Genomic DNA, 19,267 nt, shown 5'->3' on the forward strand with positions numbered 1-19,267 from the left:
TATAAGGATAAGCCCTGCCTTATAAACAACCTCCACATCCAACTTGAGTCAATAAATTTCAGGCTTACTGATTACATTTCCATCTAAAAGCTTTACACAGTTATAAAACTGGGAGAGCTTTTAGAGTCATCCCAGGTCAAGTTTCTTTCTGAATATTTTTCCACAATCAGCTGCAATACATTAAGCCTACCCATTAGCTAGAATATCACTGATTGTGATCTGATGGCCAGTGGAACATTTGTATTGTCTGGGTTCCATTTAATACAATATTTGGAATGGATGGAATAGCTCAGAACAGGAGAGCAAGATTCAAAGTTATCTTTCTTCAGTGGAGAAAAATGTGTCTGGTCTACAAGGAGTAAGCTTGTTAAAAGAAAGTCAGAATTAAGCACTAAAACCCCTCTCTCAGCAAAACAAAGCATTTCCCTCTCCCCTGAGGTCCTCAACTAGTTCCAAGAATATTTTTCTCTTGAACCCAAGTTATTGTTGCACAATGAAATGAGAAAATGAGTGATAAGAAGACTTCCATCAACAATTAGGTGGAGAATTCTTTGAAATCTTAATTGTGAACATTCTTTTCACAAAATGTACAGTCTTCTAGAGATTTTGCTAGTGGAAATAGGGGTGTGAGCTGATCCTCATATGTTTGAGACATCAAATGCCTTTATAATTTATTTTCCAACTGGAGTAACTAGGTGTATTGATGTTTTTCTTTTAAAAAGACCTGGAGATTTGCTCTCCATGTTAATTTTTCATAATATTTGGTATTTATTGAATAACGAAAAATGCCACGGAAAAATTTTACATATTAAAAATAAAATCTTCCTAAAGTTTACAATTCTACTACACACCTTTTGCTTACCTTTAAATAAACATTTAGATGTATTAAGATCACGTCGATTCTTGAACAGCAGGATGTTGAGTGGTTTAGGTCATTTAAAAATATTTGAAGAGAAAGGTATGGAAAATGAGGGGAGGGTGTTGTGGATTTAAAAGTACATGTATACATATGTATGTCATTTATTAAAACTTTAGACAAGGATGTTGTCTTCCCGGGAGTTGAGAGCCATTGGAGCGGGAAGTCCGCTGCAAGGAAGAACAAAAGCATGGCCGCGCGATAGTACTATCTCTGCAGCAGCAGCAGGCTCCCGGACGGAGGGCTGCGGCGATGTCAGTCTACTGCACCGCATTTTTATTAGTGACAGCCTCCGTTATTCTGTCAGCTGAGCCAACTAAGCCGTTCCCTGCGCTCTGGTTGGTCACCCGGACTCCCTTAACTGGGAGAAGGAAAGAGGAAAAGAAAGGTGATTTGTATCAAGGGAGGCACACGAGGATTTCTCTCCTTCGGGATCGGCGTCGCCTCACCCTCGGGGACGCGGGGGAATTCCAGACCGCGTTTAACCCAGAAACCAGCGCGTCCTATTAATTTGCTACCACTCGTAGTGAAGGTAGTGAAAGGCTTCATCTTCTCTTTCCAGCTGGGGCCAAAGAGCCGGGTTGGTCAGAATTGCCGGGCCGGTGCGCACTAGCCCTGGACCCCTTGGGGCCCTCAGAGCAAGCACCGGGCGGAGTGGAGGTCAAGTCAAAGGGCACGACCGCAGAGCTCACTACCCCTCCCAGCGCTGTCGGCACGCTTCTGCACGACCACCGCTAACGCTGCAAGGCTGGAGGGCGGGGAGGGGCGGGTCCCGGCGGGGGCGGGGCTAGGGGGCGGGGACGAAGAGGCCGATGATTACGTCGGGAAGGGTAGTTTCGCGAACCGCAGTAGCGGGGCTACTCCGGCTCTGCTTGAGGGATCGGGACTACAGCTCCCAGGAGTCTGCGGGCCCAGCCAGGGAGTCCATGCGCAATGGGCGCCACATTGTATCCTATCAGGCTAGGAGAGGGTGATGTCACCTGCGAGTTGGTAACCTACGAGCAGCTGTGAAGGAAACTATTTAACCGGATCCCATTGTACCCGGAGCGCGGAGCCGCCTTTCCAGCATGCGGGGGCTGCTCAGGTAAGGGGGCGCGCCGCCTGGCCCGACGCACTCATTCATTGAGTGGTACCGCGCGGTGGCGCGGGGGTGGGCGCGCTTCTTCGGCCCGGGCGCTGGGTTCCCGGCGCGCCCTCTCGCTGCCTGCCCAGAGCTCCCGGGCCAGTAGGTAAATATTAAACCCGTCCTTCAGGTTGCGTCTGGGTGGGAACGGGACCTAGCTCCCGGCTGCCAAGCTGGGTTTGGGAAAATGGCTGCAAGCACCGCGCAAAGCAAGGCGAGCTTGGGGGAAGGCGCCTCCAAGGACGGGCGTCCCTCCCTCCTTTCTTTCTGAGGCGCTTGGATGCCAAGAGAGCCGGCAGGGTACCACTCGCCACCTTGCTGCAGATACCCCGGGGCTGGGGCGCTGGGGGTCGTGGCCTCGGCTGGGGAATTATGGGTACTTTTGCTGTCGGGAGCCGCTGGCCCGGGAGGCTCCGAGAGGGAGAATCGTGCACTCGGAGGTGGCGACGAGGAAGGAGGGACTCGTTTACCCGTCCGCGTCGGAGCGGGACCCCCCACCGTCCTTGGCACCCTCACTTCAAGCCTCACTCGAAAGAAATGGGGTGACTATAATTCAGGCAAAGTTGGACGCTAAAGGTCTAAAAGAGGAGGGAAACCCGCGCTGCGGAAGGAGCAAGGGGTGTTGGCAGACGGCGGCGCGGGGAGGCTGCGGCCCGGGTTCGAGGCGCAGCAGAGTGCTCCCGCCTCCCGTCCCTCTGGGGAGGGCGCATCTCGGTCCCCCTTGCACTGATTGCTCCCTCAACAAAGAGCACCTGAACTGGGGCTAAGCGTCTGCCCTGAGCCCTGGGCTGGGAGGGGGTAAGGCGGTGCGGGATGTCAAATAATCTAATGATAAGGAGCGCTCTGGGGCAGGAGGGCTAGGTAATCGGGTTTTCCCAGCTGGTGCCGAAAACCCAGCTGCTTGTGATCCCCTTGCTCTCGGACTGGAGACGTGCGTGACGCGCGAGAACACTATTGTAAAATCCTCTGGATTTCCTTTCACTGTCCCTAGCACCGTATTCTTTCGCTTACTCACTCATTCATCAAACCCTGCTCGTGGCTCGGTTCTCAAGTTGCTCACAGCCTGAGGTTGGATGTTCTGTCTCTTGCCCCATAAAATATTTTAGGGTGCGCAGGAATGGATACCTACACTGCATCTCCCAGCCCCCCATCTCTGCCCGCAGGAGAGCATCAAGAGCAAATGCCACCCGTGACCGTTTTGCTCCCATTGAGCTGGTAGTTTCTTGAGGCTCGAGAAGGACCTAGTGAATTGGAGTTTGTCTGCAAGATGAATCCCGTTGCCATGGCGACTCCTGCCGTCGGAATCTTAACTGCTCCCACTGCTGTTTCGATTCGATGTGGCTCTGAGGGCAGCTGGGTGGGCGTGGCCAGTGGGTGTGGTCAAGTGCTCGCCCTGGGCCCAGCTGCTCTTTCCTTCTTACTCGTTTCACAGCCCCGAGGTTCTCTCCATTCTCTTGTAAACAGCTTGGACACAGTTCTTAGACCCCTTTCCCTCTCGCGTGCCCGTAGCTCGTCTCCCCACCTCCCTCCCCAGAAATAATTGTTTGGAGCCTTTTTCCTGAGGCAAACTGCGAAAATTACGGTTGAAAGATCTTCCCCCTTCGGGCTAGCTGCATCATTTTCCTAATAACGTCTATCACCCGGTTGGAGGCCGCTTTCTCAAGGAGGGAGCTCTCCTCTGTTCTGGAGGAAGAGAGCTCCTGGGCCGTCAGTAAAGGTCCTCAGTTTGCCCTCGGTGCAAGTCCTGGGGAGTTTTTAGGGACAAGTAATAACTGAAATTGAATTCTGGAAGTCACAGCCGTCCCTTGTGGTTTTCAGAGAATCTGAAAGCCTGCCTAGAGGATGCCGGTCCTTGAGATTGAAGCCCGCTGGGCTGGGATGTGGGAGGCTGGGTCCTGCTCTGGCCCTGTCATTACTGGCTACTGCCCTCTGGGGTTAACCCTTTACCTCTGGGGAACCTTGGTCTTTGGTGATGTGGGGAGAAGTAGAGAGGGTTTCCTAAGGTTGACTAGGTATAAAAGTCCTGTGACTCGAAGAAGGATTTGTTCAGTGTCTTTTATTTTTCTCGAAGAAATCTGAAGATGAGAGTTTAAACCCAGCTTCTGACACTGTGCCATTGGGTTAATATCTCTGAGTCTCACTTGTATGTATATAGCAAAATAGTCTGGCTCTTCATGGCGATCCTTCAAAGTGGGCAAGGCAGCCATATTACTATTTATAATGTTCTTTCTAACACTACTGTTATCCCAGTATCTGGACTTCTGTTTATTAAGAATTAATTGTTTAGGTTTTGCCTTTTTATAGATTCTCTATGAATGCAGTTGTGTGTAACTTAATTGCATTAAGTGTAATTGAATACACAAATACTTTGTTTCCCTTCTGTTTTCATTTCAGACCAAAGTGAATTATCACAGTTACTGCAGTTAAGGGAGGAAAGGTGTGTATTTTTGAGCGTCTGTGCATGTGCATTTGCAGGCAGGTCCATGCTTGGGGATGCTGTGTACCAGATGGTTGACATTTGTCATCTCATTCTAAGTAGGTGACTACATCCCCCCGAGGAAGCAGGATCAGAAGTTGTCACTCACTCTTCATTTTTGTCCTAGAACTTATTGTGGACTGAAAATGTCTTCAATTATCTGTTTACGTCTTGTCTCCCTATACTTCTGACACCATTTCCAATGTGTGGGTTTTTTTTCCCACTCCCCTAAGATCTTTGAGATCAGGGTCTTTGTCTTGTCTATCCCTGTCTCTCCAGTATTTAAAGCAGTGTTTGGCCATTGGTAAATATTTAATAAATATTTGTTACATCAGTATTAGGTAGTAGAGCCATGATTGGATATCAAAGATCTATATTCTTTCTACTGATAGTTCTGTCATCAACTATAATATTCCCCATAGCTTTCCGTCAAGCAGTTTCATCTCAGCATAAACCAAAACTCCTGTGGAATGTGACTTGAAGTATAAAAGGCCTTCCATGTGTTTGAAATAGAATGATGTATTTTGTAATTATTTGCTTTTGGAATACATCATCCGCATAGACTTTTTTTCCTACAATTCTTTTTTTTTTTTTTTTTTTGAGGGAGATCAGCCCTGAGCTAACATCCGTGCTAATCCTCCTCTTTTTTTGCTGAGGAAGACCGGCCCTGAGCTAACATCTATTGCCAATCCTCCTCCTTTTTTTTCCCCAAAGCCCCCCAATAGATAGTTGTACGTCATAGTTGCACATCCTTCTAGTTGCTGTATGTGGGACGCGGCCCCAGCATGGCCGGAGAAGCGGTGCATCTGTGCGCGCCCGGGATCCGAACCCGGGCCGCCAGTAGCGGAGCGCGTGCACTCAACCGCTAAGCCACAGGGCCGGCCCTCCTACAATTCTTAATACAATTCTTATTACCCCAAGCCAGACATTTCTAGATTTCTCTCCATTGTACTATCCTTGGCCCAGACAACTTTCCCAGGAGGTGTATGACAGGAGAATAGGGAGAGAGACCAAGGCAAAGATACCTAGAGGCTGTTGCCAGGCCGCCTGAGGCTCCTGAGGCACCATTTAGGTAGAAGAGCTGGAGAGTAGCTCTCTCACCAGGGGTGGAGTTGTTCTGTGAAGAGGGTCAGTTGTCCCAGGCTGGCTGATGTGAGAGAGGAAGAGGGTGGGAGACATTTGTTCAATATTTGAAGAATCCTGTTAATATCCAGTGAGTCGGATTCTGTGGGTTTTCGGAAGTATCCATTAGTGAGGAGGTGTGACAATAAAGAGGGTGCGGCCAGTCTTGTCCTTGGGTGGTGCTTATGGAAGCTCAGTGAGTAGGTGCCAAGGAATTTGAATCCTGGCTTTCTTGCTTTGTGGATACGCTCTGGGTGTGAAGAATGTATGTATGTCTGTGTGTGGTTTTATTTGAGCTACTTCGTTTAAAAGGCTGCTTTTAGTGTTGGTATTATGGTCATCAGAACAAATAAGGTGTTTGCAAACACAACATAGTTAAGATTGAAAGTGTTTCATTTTGTAAATATTTTGGGGACGGTATAAAGAGTGGCTTTGGCTTGAGAATCTTGAGGTCTTCTGTGAAATCACTTAAAAAGTTACAGCTGTTGGATCAGGGGAAACAAGCTTTTCCAACAAAACTTGTTACCACTGAGAGCCTTAGGTGTTTGGTTCAGAAAATAATCACAGAGCTTGTCACTTCTGTGGGGCCCTCCCTGGCTTCGTGTCACGTTCCTGGTATTTCCAAGTGTTAAATCTTTCCTTATATTGCAGGTAACAAAGCAACTTTGCCAACTTAGGTTAGTAAACTTGTTTAATGAAAAGTCTTCTTTTTTGTTTTGTGATTTTTCTTCTTTGAATAAGGAATGTGGACTACTGTCACTTATTTTGGCTTTACAATTTCTACCTTGGTAATGGAGGAAATCTTCTAAGTGAGTATATATCTTAAACACTCACAGCATCAGTTCTTGGTTTTCCCAAGAGCTCAGTTTAGAGGCGAGTGATAGCACAGGTAATATTTAAGAAATCGGTAAGGAGGGCCGTTTCTGTATGTTGGCAGGGCAGCCTGGGGCTGAGGATACCTCTCTTGAAGTTACATTCACTAGCAAGTGCTTTTTTGTGTAGATTGTGCTTAGAGTGGCTGAGAGGAGCTGATAGAGATTGGAATTGAAAGATGGATCTGGAGGGCCCTCCCCTTCCTCCAAACCACCACTGAGTACCCGCATTGAAAGAGGGCCAGATGAAGATGAGATGCGGGTGGGTTTTGTTGACCTACATTCCACTCTAGCAGACTATATCTGCAGCAAAAAAAGTGTTTACCTTTTTATTTTTTGGCATCCTTTCTACTGTTCCAGGACCAAAGAACTGAGCATTTCAGAGTGAGTTTGCATTCATAGCACATGTGTCTAAAAATGAGTTAAATGTTAAATCCTAGGAACACAACAACAAGCATACAGAGGGCTCCCTGCCTCCCGCCGGCCCCATTAATCTGCGCTTACCAAATACACCCTCAGCTTTGGTGAGCTTATTTTCCTCCTTGCTGTTTTAGCGCGCCTGGTTTTTACCCCTATCTGTGACTTCCTGCAGCAGTGGCCCCTCCTCATCTGGACGTGCACTCTTCTGAATGTCTACATTCCTGTCCTTGCATAGCCAGCTTGAGTGCCCCAGCCTCCAGGAAGCCTTCTCTGCCTATCCTTCAGCTTTCACCTTCCCCTTCCTTTTTTTTTTTTTTTTTGTGAGGAAGATCAGCCCTGAGATAACATCCATGCCAATCCTCCTCTTTTTGCTGAGGAAGCCTGGCCCTGGGCTCACATCCGTGCCCATCTTCCTCCACTTTATATGGGACGCCACCTCAGCATGGCCTGACAAGTGGTGCATCAGTGCTCAGCCTGGCGGGGCCACCAGCAGCGGAGCGCGTGCACTTAACTGCTGCACCACCGGGCGGGTCCCTGCTCCTTCCTCCTTAGAGCCCTTAGCCTGACTGCACAGCTGACCTTACAGCCAGCAGTCAAGGTATTTGAGGAACTGACCTTGTGCCAGGCCCTTCCTAACACTTCACATGTGGGCTTAACCTGGGACTCCTCACAACAACTGTGTGAGGTAGGTACTAGCATCACCGTTTTACAGCTGAGGAAACTGGGGAATGAAGAAGTGAAGGAACTTGCCTAGCTCAGGTCACACAGCTACTCAGTGGCAGCCCTGGTTAGGGACCCAGGCAGCCTAGTTCTTTACACCCCGCGCTGTTGCCTCGCCTCTAGTTTTCCTATGTTATATTCTTTTCTCTCCATCAAGTTGGAGGAATCACAACTTCCTTTGCATCTCTTAATTCTGAAACAGTGCTGGGTCAATAAGTGCTGGATCGGTTGAGAGTAAAAGTGCTGCTTCACTTAATGGTTTCTTATACGTAGCCTGATTTTTCTGGAACAGAAAATGTTGCATGAGATTAAAATGGTTGCATTTGCTTGTTTGAATGATAAGAACTTTTGAACTCCCTCCTTTTTGCTATGTGAATGATAGGCAAATTCTTTGAAAAAGGAAATGCTCTTATGTGCCATCTCGAACTTTATTTGGAGCCTGTCCAGCCTTAGACCCTATTTGTTAACTGAAGTGACCTTTCAGTAGGTTGAATCTCTTATCTGAAAAAATCCCTTTTCACCCAGAGCAGGGCCACAGAAGCTTGCTTTGCGAGTTAAGAGGGCCCATAACTTCTTAGCTTCCCTTCTCCCTGTTGTCTTTTAACATAAATTGTGAAAGCTCTTTTGAAAAGAAAATGATGAAAACTTGACCAGTAGTCAAACATGTAATCTGATAATGGGTATCCGTAGATATTAGAATAAGTTTCCCCCCCCCACCTCAGAAGAGAGACTTTTATTTATTTTTACAGTGGAGCAAATTCGGTGCCAAATATACAGTTGCCATTCTTTTAAACCATAGCCCCACTATTGTGAATTAAATGTGGAAAACTAGGGAAGCAAGTTCAATTTCTAATGTAGCTGGTGTGATTTCCTGACTTACAACAGATCTTTTCCTTTTGGCTTAAAACTGGAGATTGTGCCACTTTGACAATATTTAATGAAGACAATTGACTAAAACACAAACTGTGTCATTTAGGGAAATAATAGGAAAGTTATGCCCTAATAGCATATTGCCAGGAAGGGAAAAGGAAAACAAAAACCTCGTTAGCCATTAGGCTAGTCAAACATAGTATTCATTCCACAGACATTGATTTCAGAAGCTTTTGTTTATTTTTTTTTCATTCATCTTGTTACATTTCCTAAGTATGTCATTCACCTTTAGTAATAACCTGAGCTCATTCTGTTCTATAAATTGCACCAGGATTCGACTTGAAGGTTACTTGTGTTTCTGCCAGGTGTACAATTAGGGTCACCGATTAAACTGGTCTTTGTCCTTTTCATTTCTGAAAAAAAGATCTTCTGTGCGATTGGCAAACTTTGCCCATCTGATGGACTGAGTTTAGCCTTCCAAGAGTAGATAGCCCAGATCCGAACATTGGGGATTGTCTGGGTGATACAGATGCCCATCTTCTGTTTTCTGAGATGGGTTCTTATATTCTGGCTTGTTGGCTAAGCTCACTTTTTAGTGGCGTACAAACAAGGTCAGGACATGGGTTAGCTCTGCCTTGTTTTGGAGCCACAACTGCTCCTGTAATCCTAGTCGCCTTTTTTTTTTTTTAACTCATCATGGTCTTGGCCACAAAAGAGACTAGACAGTACACTGTGAATATATCAGTGCATAGCCATCACCACTAGGGGCAAAAGATGGTGCCGTATTATAAAAGGAACTGATTTCAGACCTCATGAGTTAGAGGCAAGGCTTTGCCAAGGAACTCCATGCTTCTGACAGGTGTCCTCCTGTGAGGAGTGGGTTAGGACTAGGGGCAGCTCCCTCAACCTTGCCAAAGCCCCATAGTCTTTTCTCTTTTGGGGAGGATGTGACCGAAGTTGTTAGTGTGTGTTTTGGTGCCACCTCTGGGCTTTGCTCTTCTTCCATAGAGCTTCTGCAGATTTGCAACCTAGAAGAAGAGTAAGGATTGTGGTCAACATCATTCACCAAGTGAGTTAGATTGTTCGTATGTGTTTAGGCTTAAATTTGTATTTGTTTCATAGAGATTTGGTAAAACTGAGCAGTGAAATGTCAAGACACAAGTTAAGTTAGAACCTGCAGTTCTGTGAGAAGAGGATTAGACTAGAGACCCTTCTAAATCCTGAGAATTGATTGCAAAACTTATTGTAAAAAGTTAAAGTGAATCAGACAAATTAAACCATTTGAAGGACTGTGCTGCATTCTCGTTCTCTACTCTTGAAGGTTGGTGAAATTGTGGATACAGAAAATGTCATATGGTTCTGTCCAAGGTAAATGATTTAGTATATTTTTTTAAAAATGCATTTACAGTTACCCATATTAGTGGCCGTTATTTGATTTAGAATGTTGGTGGCAAAAGAAATAACTAACATTTCTCTGTTTCCCATTCTGCTTGTTTGTGGCAATCTTGTTTGCATTAGAGGTAACTCCCCACCCTGCCCCATTGCCCAGCCCTCAATGGTAATTCAAACTAAGAGTCAGAGAGGCTGTGGAATGAATTGTGCTGGAATTGAAGCTGATCGCTGAGACTGTACCATGTTCTCAGAAGGTTCAATGAAAGGCCTGTCGTTATATTTTTGTATTATTAAAATCAAGAATAGAGATTGGATTGGACTAGAAAACCTTTATGACCCATTTGGAGCTTGACATTCTGTGAGTAGGTGACACTCCTAACTACAGAAGTTCCAGGAACTGTGGCAGGAAACAACTTTGCGTGTGACATTTTCTGCTAAGAGATTTAAAATTAAAAAAATATATATTATTTTTACTTTGACCCAATTTCTATTCAGGCTGTGACTGAGCTACCTTGCTTCCAAGCTCCACCTTTTCCTACTATGCTCCTTGGATTGTAACTTGAGGTTGGAGGACCAGTAAACTGCTTTCTTGCCAGTTCTGCTCTCACAGCCTCTCTATGGGCAGAAGGAGAAGGTTGTCCCCAGTTGGCCAGGTTCCATATGAGGGGAGCCATAATCACTGACCTTACAAGGAAGCACATCTTCCCCCTTAACCTCCTGACTTAGGATGTGGCAGCAGAGAGAGGACAGCTTACATTTTAATTCTCCCAAGCTCAGATTGTTTTTCTGATGGAAGAAGTTGGGGAAGTAGGTGGAGGGGAGGACAGAGGGAGGACAGAGGGAGTTATTGGATTTCACTTATCTTATCATTTGTTTCCCTCTGGATTGCCTTTGTTTATACTGTGTCTTCAGGCCAGGAATTCCTCCAACAGAAAGCATGCATACACACGGGGATGTTCAGATCCCGGCTTCCTCCTTATTGTGTTCCGTTTGCTGACTTGGCCTTCCTCTCCGCAGCCTGATCTGAAAGGAGGGCTGGAGATTTTTAACCTGCTTTTAATTCTTCCATTATGTGGGCAAGAGATCTTAAAACAGTGACTTCGGGCAAACGTGTTAATGATTTTTCTAAACAGGGAAAGAGGATGATGCTGAGTAGGTTTAAATTTAACATCTACGTATAACTTATTTATGTTGGTAGAGGGTTTAGTCACAGATGTTTGATACCTTGAAAGAAATCCCTTTGCCTTTTGATTGCTCTTTGCAGTTGCACAGAGGAAAAAGAAACACCAGTTGATTTTAGGTTCAGACTTGGGAAATCCTTTAAATTTACTGGGCCTCTGTGTCCTCATCTGTGAAATGATGTGAAAATTCTAAAATTTTGTGAGAAGATTTTAGGTGGCCTGAGATTTTGGATGGCCTGAGAACTTTAAACATTGGACCAGGCTTGGATGTTTAGGGATAGGTATCATCTTAAAATAATGATCTGACTTATATGGCATTATGTAATATTGATGTAATAACCACTGGGTTTCCCTAGAATGGAGATCATGGGGGGAACTCGATTTTTTTACTTTCAGGGCTTCCAATGTTGGCCCCTGCTCTTAGCACAGTGTACCTGAGACCCTGTGCTTGGCTGGAGCTAGAGATCTGATCTCTAGGCTATTCTCCTTACCTGAACAGTTCTGGTCGCATTCCCCAGTCCTGGGGCTCAGGAAGTTCCATAGGCTATAAGGGATGAGGCTAGACAGTGTCTTTGGGTGATCAAAGATCTGTTTAAATTGATCTCTTTAAACCAGAGTTTGATCACCTTTGGTACACAGGATGGATGTAGTCAGCTCTCATGTTTTGTTTGGCCAGCACAGTGTTATTTTTAAAAATGGAATGACTTTAGTGAACATTTGCATTCTGATTTGGCACAGACCTCACCACACCCTAGTGCCTTATATACAGCCACTTTGTTCATGTGATATTTCCTTACCTTCTTGGCCTTTGAGTTTGTGTTCCCTATTTGAAACTAAATTAAATTGCAATAAGAGTCTCTTCAAACATTTATCCAACAGTGGGCTGGCAAATGACCTAGTCCAGGGTTTCTCAAGGCTATTGGCATTTTGGACGGGATAGTTCTTTGTTGTGGGGCTGTGCTGTGCACTATAGGATGTTTAACGGCATCCTTGGCCTCTACCCACTAGATGCCAGTAGCAACCTTTTCCTAGTTGTAACAACCAAAAATGTCTCCAGACGTTGCCAAATGTCCCCTGGGGAGCAGAATCACCCTGGTTGAGAGCCAGCTGACAGATTTTGGATGGCCTGAGAACTTTAAACATTGGACCAGGCTTGGATATTTAGGGATAAATTGGAATTCATCTGGGAAAGCGAGCTACCCTGCTGTTTTTAGTTATTTGGGCAGTTGGCTAGAGCAAAGTAAAGGTCAGTGGATGAGACCTTTCAGGGTCACTTCTCTATTCTTCCATGACCACTGCCTGGGAGGCCAGCTACATTTTAAGGACATGTCCTTGGTCACAACAGGGGACTCTGTGAGACACTGATGCTGGGTCAGGGCAAGCCCACCAGAGCTAGTGGGTAAACAACTTTGAAGCCTGTGGCCTATGTTGGCAGGTCAGTAATGTTATCTGTGGATAAGGAAGATGAGGCTTTGGGGAGAGAAAGGGTCAACTCTGTCATTATTGTCAAAGGCCAAAATGCTTTAAAGAAAGGGGGCCTTCAGCCTTTAAAAAACGGCAGCTTATCTCAGATCAGCAGTGTGGGAAGAGCTCTGAAGAGGATTAACAGAGTGATGTTACTTTTTTTTTTTTTCCTCCCTCACACAAGAATGTCTTTAAAACTTGACTCTAAAACTTGGTCTTTGGCAACACTTAGACTTGCCTTGCCTCTCAGAAAAACGTTGATAGGATTTTCAGTGTACAAAGGGAGAATGTTCTGAAGTTTTTTGTTTTGTTTTGTTTTGTGAGGAAGATCAGCCCTGAGCTAACATCAGTGCTAATCCTCCTCTTTTTGCTGAGGAAGACCGGCTCTGAGCTAACATCTATTGCCAATCCTCCTCCTTTTTTCCCCCACAGCCCCAGTAGATAGTTGTGTGTCGTAGTTGCACATCCTTCTAGTCGCTGTATGTGGGACGCGGCCTCAGCATGTCTGGAGAAGCGGTGTGTTGGTGCACGCCCGGGATCCGAACCCAGGCCGCCAGTATCGGAGTGCTCGCACTTAACCGCTAAGCCATGGGGCCCGCCCGTGAAGTTTTAATTAACTAACCCAAGCTCAGTTCTTGAGCAACTAATGCAAAGATAATGCTTAGGGAAGCACGAAGTTAAAATGTAAACCCAAGTCCCTTCTCAGAGGGATGGGTGGGACTTGCGAAGGGATCCGTGCTCTTCCTGAAGGCTGTGTGTTGGTTCTCCACCCTGGATGGGCATCGGGATTCTCCATGGTGGATTTAAAAAAGAGTCATCAGTAGGTCTGGGAGTCGGGCCCAATCTCCAGGATTCTTTTTTTATTTTTGTGAGATCATCAGCCCTGTGCTAACATCTGCCAATCCTCCTCTTTTTCTGCTGAGGAAGAGTGGCCCTGGGCTAACATCCGTGCCCATGTTCCTCCACTTTATATGGGACGCCCCCACAGCATGGCTTGACAAGCGGTGCATCAGTGCGCGCCCGGGATCCCAACCTGCGAACCCCAGACCCCAGCAGCAGAGCGCGCACACTTAACTGCTTGCGCCACTGGGCCGGGCTGCCCGGTCCCTCTCCAGGATTCTTAAAGCTCCTCAGGTAATTCTGACATTTAGCCAGGACTGAAAACAAGTGGGACGAGCAAAAGATTTTGCATTTGGGAAACGTGGTTAAGTTGAAGCTGTGTGCTCGGCCTGGGTGGCTGGCTGGTTAAATGCCCAGCTTTGTTTTTAAAAATTTTGCATCTTTTGGTATGAATATTTTCTTACTTTTCAGGAATTTTGAATTTGTAAAAAGGATAGATCTTTTACATGTGGTATAGTATGTATTATCTAATACATGGAACCTAATGCTTCTAATAATCTTGAAGCTTTATTATATTTTGGCAGGCTTTACTGAAAAAGTTGGGAAAGTTATCCTCTCCTTTTCAAGATGCTTCCCTGGGAGGACCAATTTGCATATTAACCTATTGTTTAAAAGAAAAGGAGACAGAAACCACCCAGTCACAAATGGCCAACACCATGAGTGCCCTTGAGATAAAGTGGGTGGGAGAGTAGTAGTAAATGCTCTTACTAGCTTCTATTCTAGAAAAATCGAGATCCTAGAAGGATTTAGATATTTCACAGCTAAGTGGAACTCATTGAGTTTCCCATCAGGCTCTTCTCTGGCTTCACAACTGGGTAGGATTTGTCTGTTGTGAGTTTCCTTCCTCAGCCTGTGCCATGTGCTGCCATGGAGGACCAACAAGTCCTAGACTTGTAACTACCCACGGTGGGAAAGAGTAAAATGGCTCCTTTTACTTGGATTTTTCCTTAGAATTTCAGATTCAGGTTTCTATCAAGCGCAGCAGGGGGCAAGGGAATAACCAAGTTTTAGGGGAAAATATACTGGGCATTTTATGGACTATCTCATAAGCCATGGAAGCAACACCTTGAAACGTCATTCATTTGGCAAGTAAAAAATGTTTTAATGTTGGATATGAACATTTCAGAATGCTATTTTAAATCCCAGACTTTTAAATTTAAAATATAGAACTTTTGTTTTACTTAAGTAAAGCTCAGATCATCTTTTCTCTTCAGCTTCTGAAATAAACAAATTATGTTGTGCAATAGATGAAGAGTCTCCCCAATGAAAGATTCTTTTTTGATTTTTGTTTTGTTTTTTTGTGAGGAAGATCAGCCCTGAGCTAACATCCGTTGCCAATCCTCCTCTTTTTGCTGAGGAAGACTGGCCCTGGGCTAACATGTGTGCCCATCTTCCTCTACTTTATATGGGGCGCCGCCACAGCATGGCTTGACAAGCGGTGTGTCGGTGTGCACCCGGGATCCAAACCTGCGAACCCCGGGCTGCTGAAGTAGAGCGCTTGCACTTAACCGCTTGCGCCACTGGGCTGGCCCCCCCAGTGAAAGATTCTTTGCTTACACTGGCAAGTAGTTTCGTGTTTTGCTTATTTGGATCATGTCTGTGTTTTCAAAGGAACGTTCATAGCATCCGTTATAGGAAGCAATACTCTACAATCCCAAATCACAGTTTTTCCAGTATTTGTTATGCCTATAGATCAAATCTTCTTCCCTCAGTTCTTTTCTTCCCTAAATGTTGATTTTGAGTCTCAAATAGCCAATGTTATCTAGTACTAGAGGAAAATTCATTAGCATGACATGGTAATAAAGAATGACAGTTAAAAAGAAAGAATACAGGGTTTCTTTTTAGGGGTGATGAAAATATTCTAAAATTAGTGGTAATGGTTACACAGTTTGTAAATATACTAAAACCGCTAAACTGTACATTTTATATGGATGAATATTATGGTATGTGAATTATATCTCAAAGCTTATTTCAAAAAAGGCTAAGAAGAATCAAACTAAATACAACCTTAGAAGCCAAATTTTAGACTGTAAGAATAATATCTATGACTTACTTTTCCATTTATTTTCTTCATGTACATCTTAATTTTTCCTATAAATAGATGTATAGCATGGACGAAGAGTGATTGTGATAATTTCTTAATATTTATGGACCACATGAGACATGGGAAACTTTGTTATAAAGAAATTTTTGTTGTAATGGAATCAAGCTCATATTTTTCTTATGCCTCCTAATTGTGAGCTAGGGCATTAAAGGATAGAAAGCTTTGCACTATTTTATAAAATATCTGCAGTCATCATAAGCTAAGGTTTTGGTGATACATTTGGCTTAGTCACAATTTGCTTTAAACTTGTTGCATTTGATTATTTTGCAGGATTTTTCTGCTGTAGCCTTTACACTGTAAAGAGCACTCAAGTATGTAATCTTGCCTGTAAAGCTAACTGTGTGTGTGTTGGATAAAGGAATATTTCATTTATAAAGGATTATGTAGCTCAAGGTTTCTCAAATTTGGATTCATGATCCTTTCAGAAACACTGCATTAAAAATTGACTTGCTGAGTGTTTAGGTACTCACTTGGTGCCAGTGGGATCATAAACTCATGGTGCAGAGGTAGGCTTTGAGGTACTGCAGTACTATGCTGGTATGAGATGCTTATCCAGGCATATTAGTTTTATTGCTGCGTAACGGATTACCACACATTTCGCAGCTTAAAACCTCACTTGGTCAGGAGTCTGGGCATGCTGTGGCTAGGTTCTCTGCTCAGGGTCTCACCAGGCTAAAACTCAACGTGTCAGACAAGGCTGTAGTTTCTCATCTGGGGCTTGGGGGATTCTTCCAGACTCACTGGTTGTTGGCAGAATTTATTTCCTTGTGACTGTAGGTCTGACGACTGCTAGCTGTTGGCCAGGGACTGCCTTTAGCTCCTAGAGGCCTTCCATATTCCATGCCAGATGGCACACATTGGCAGTTCACACATGGATGTTTGCTTTCTTCCAGGCTAGCTGGAGCACATCTCTCTGCCTTCCTTTTACGTAATCAGCCAGAGAAAACACTAATTTTAAGGGCTCACCTGATTAGCTTAGGCCCACCTAGGATAGTCTCCCGTTGACCATACAGTATAACATAATCATTGTATTCATAGGTTCTACTCACACTCAAAGGATGGGGAGGGGGGTCACTTAAAGTTCTGCCTATCATATCAAGTAACAAATTATGCTAATGTAGATGATTAAGTTGAAAATACAAAATAAAAAAATGGATGGCACCTCACAATTATGCTTCAGGACCCCCTCTGTCTTCCTAAAATCTCCCCCTCAGATTTATTGCTTTCCATTCCTACTTTTCTTATTTCATGTAGAGTGAAAATGAAGATTAAAAAGAAGTTTTATTATTGAAAATTTCCTGCAAGCACACACACACACGTGCACACAGAGGCTAACATAACTAGTCTGAGAATCCTCTGTAACCCACAGCTTTACCAATTATTGATTCATGACTAATCTTTCATTTCTACTCCCGACTATTTTCCATCAACTCGGGGATTATTTTAAAGCAAATTCTAGACATCATGTAATTTCATCTGTAAGTATTTCAGTATTTATGTCCAAAAAAATCAGGACTCTTTAAAAACATAACTAAATTGCCATTATCATACCTAAAATAGTTTATATTATTTCTTTAAAATCACCAGACATCTAGTCAGCTTTCAAATTTCCCCTTGACTTTTTAAAAAGTTTGTCCAACTGAGGATTCAAGTAAGGTTCATACATTACGGTTTTTTATATGCCCTTTACACCTCTTTAAATCATGTGCAGTATTTTTCCTTGCAGCTTACTTGTGAAAAGAACTGAGTTATTTGTCCTGGAGAATTTCCCACTGTCTGGACCTCATGGTACAACATCTCTCTGTTTCCATAAATTAGTTAAAATGAAAATAATTGATTCCATGGACTTATCTGGTCACTAGAAGTAGAAAAGGTTATTTGGTAAACAGAATGTATAGATACAACTGACTAGATTCATGTGTGTATAGATATTTAGAAAAGTATTTGAGAGTAGAACAAATATTTTTAGGATTTTCAGATTCCTATTACTGAGAGCAGTCTAAGTGTTATGTACTTACAGTGCATGAATTACTTCAGTTTAAATTCTTATAGAAAATATGCAATATATAGATTCATTAAGTGATACTTGGAATTGTTTAGTTCTTTGGCCTAAGGGTTTTTGTTAAATCAGGTTTTAGTTTCCATAAAAGGCAAAAAAAAAATTCTTAAGGAGGAAGGTATTTCGATTTTGAGTTTTGGAAAATAACCAGAAATTTTAAATTGTGAAGATTGTGAAATTGCTTTTTTATATTAGGGCTTTCCTAGTTATTTCATATCTGTAGGCTCTCCAAAGACATGTGCTTTGTCCTCAAAGAACAGGATGTGTATATTAAATCCTCACCATTAGAATATTCTATTTTAAAAAAGGCAACACGGGGCCAGGCCGATGGCCTAGCAGTTAGGTTTGCATGCGCTGCTTTGGCGGCCTGGGGTTTGCAGGTTCGGACCCCAGGCATGGACCTATGCACTGCTTATCAAGCCGTACTGTGGTGACATCCCATATTAAGTGGAGGAAGATGGGCATGGATGTTAGCCCAGGGCCAATCTTCCTCAGCAGAGAGGAGGATTGGCAACAGATGTTAGCTCAGGGCTAATCTTCCTCACAGGCACACACAATAAAAGCAACACTTAATTTTGTTTTAAGAGAACAATTTTATATGACTGCCATTTAAAGAAAGTAGAAGAGGTTATCTAATTTAAATTCTGTTTTGGAGGAAAAAATAGCATTGGGTTGAGATAAGTAAAAGCTTACTTAAGAGCATAATAACTTAGAATAGGGGATACAACTTTTTCTCTAAAGGACTAGATAGTAAAAAATTTTAGGCTTTGTAGGCCATGCTGTCCCTGTCAAGTATTCAATTCTGCCATTGTTCTAGGAGAAGCAGCCAGAGACAATATATAAAGAAATGGGTGTGGCAAGTTGGGAAGAACTGACATCTTGACATTATTGAGTCTTCCTATCCATGAACGTGGAATATCTAGCCAGTTATTTAGTTCTTTGATTTTGTTCATCAGAGTTTTATAGTTTTCCTCATATAGATCTCATATACGTTTTTTTTTTAAAGATTTATACCTAAGTATTTCATTTTTGAGGGTACTAATGTAAATGGTATTGTGTTTTTAATTTCAAATTTGACTCATTCATTGTTGGTATATCGGAATGCAGCTGACTTTTATATGTTCACCTTGTATCCTGCAACCTAGTTTTTTGTAGGTAGTCTTCATCAAGTTGTGGAAGTTCCTCTCTATTCCTAGTTTACTGGAAATTTTTATCATGAGTGGGCGTTGGATTTCCTCAAATACTTTTTCTGCATCTATTGATATGATCATGTGATTTCCTTACCTGGGATAAATCCCACTTGATTGTGGTGTATAATTCTTTTTATACATTGTTGGATTCAATTTGCTAATATTTTATTGAGGATTTCTGCATCTAAGTTCATGAGAGATACTGGTCTATAATTTTCTCGTAATGTCTTTTTCTGGTTTTGCTATTAGGATAATGCTGGCCTCATAGAATGAGTTAGGAAGTATTCCCTCTGCTTATATCCTCTGAAAGAGATGGTAAAGAATTGGTATAATTTTTCCCTTAAATGTTTGGTAGAATTCACCAGTGAACCCATCTGGGCCTGGTGCTTTCTGTTTTAGAAGGCTATTAATTATTGGGCTTTCTGTTTTTATTAATGTTATGACCTGTATGCAGAAAC

At 43.5% G+C, this 19,267-nt stretch overlaps 1 protein-coding gene across 2 annotated transcripts in view; it reads left to right on the forward strand.

Annotated features, from left to right (window-relative positions):
• The first annotated feature begins 1,892 nt into the window (after positions 1-1,892).
• Positions 1,893-19,267, forward strand: part of DAAM1 (dishevelled associated activator of morphogenesis 1) — a 159,775-nt gene continuing 142,400 nt past the window's right edge. The window contains exon 1 of one of the 2 annotated variants that reach the window (XM_058567030.1): positions 1,893-2,000. The gene's annotated coding sequence lies outside the window, so the exon portion shown is untranslated. Of the gene's footprint in view, positions 2,001-2,085; positions 2,146-19,267 lie in introns of those variants that run through there. The other variant, XM_058567031.1, reaches the window with a different exon arrangement.

This window comes from Diceros bicornis, chromosome 24 (genome assembly GCF_020826845.1).
Source record: "Diceros bicornis minor isolate mBicDic1 chromosome 24, mDicBic1.mat.cur, whole genome shotgun sequence".
In the NCBI taxonomy this organism is placed as follows: domain Eukaryota; kingdom Metazoa; phylum Chordata; class Mammalia; order Perissodactyla; family Rhinocerotidae; genus Diceros; species Diceros bicornis.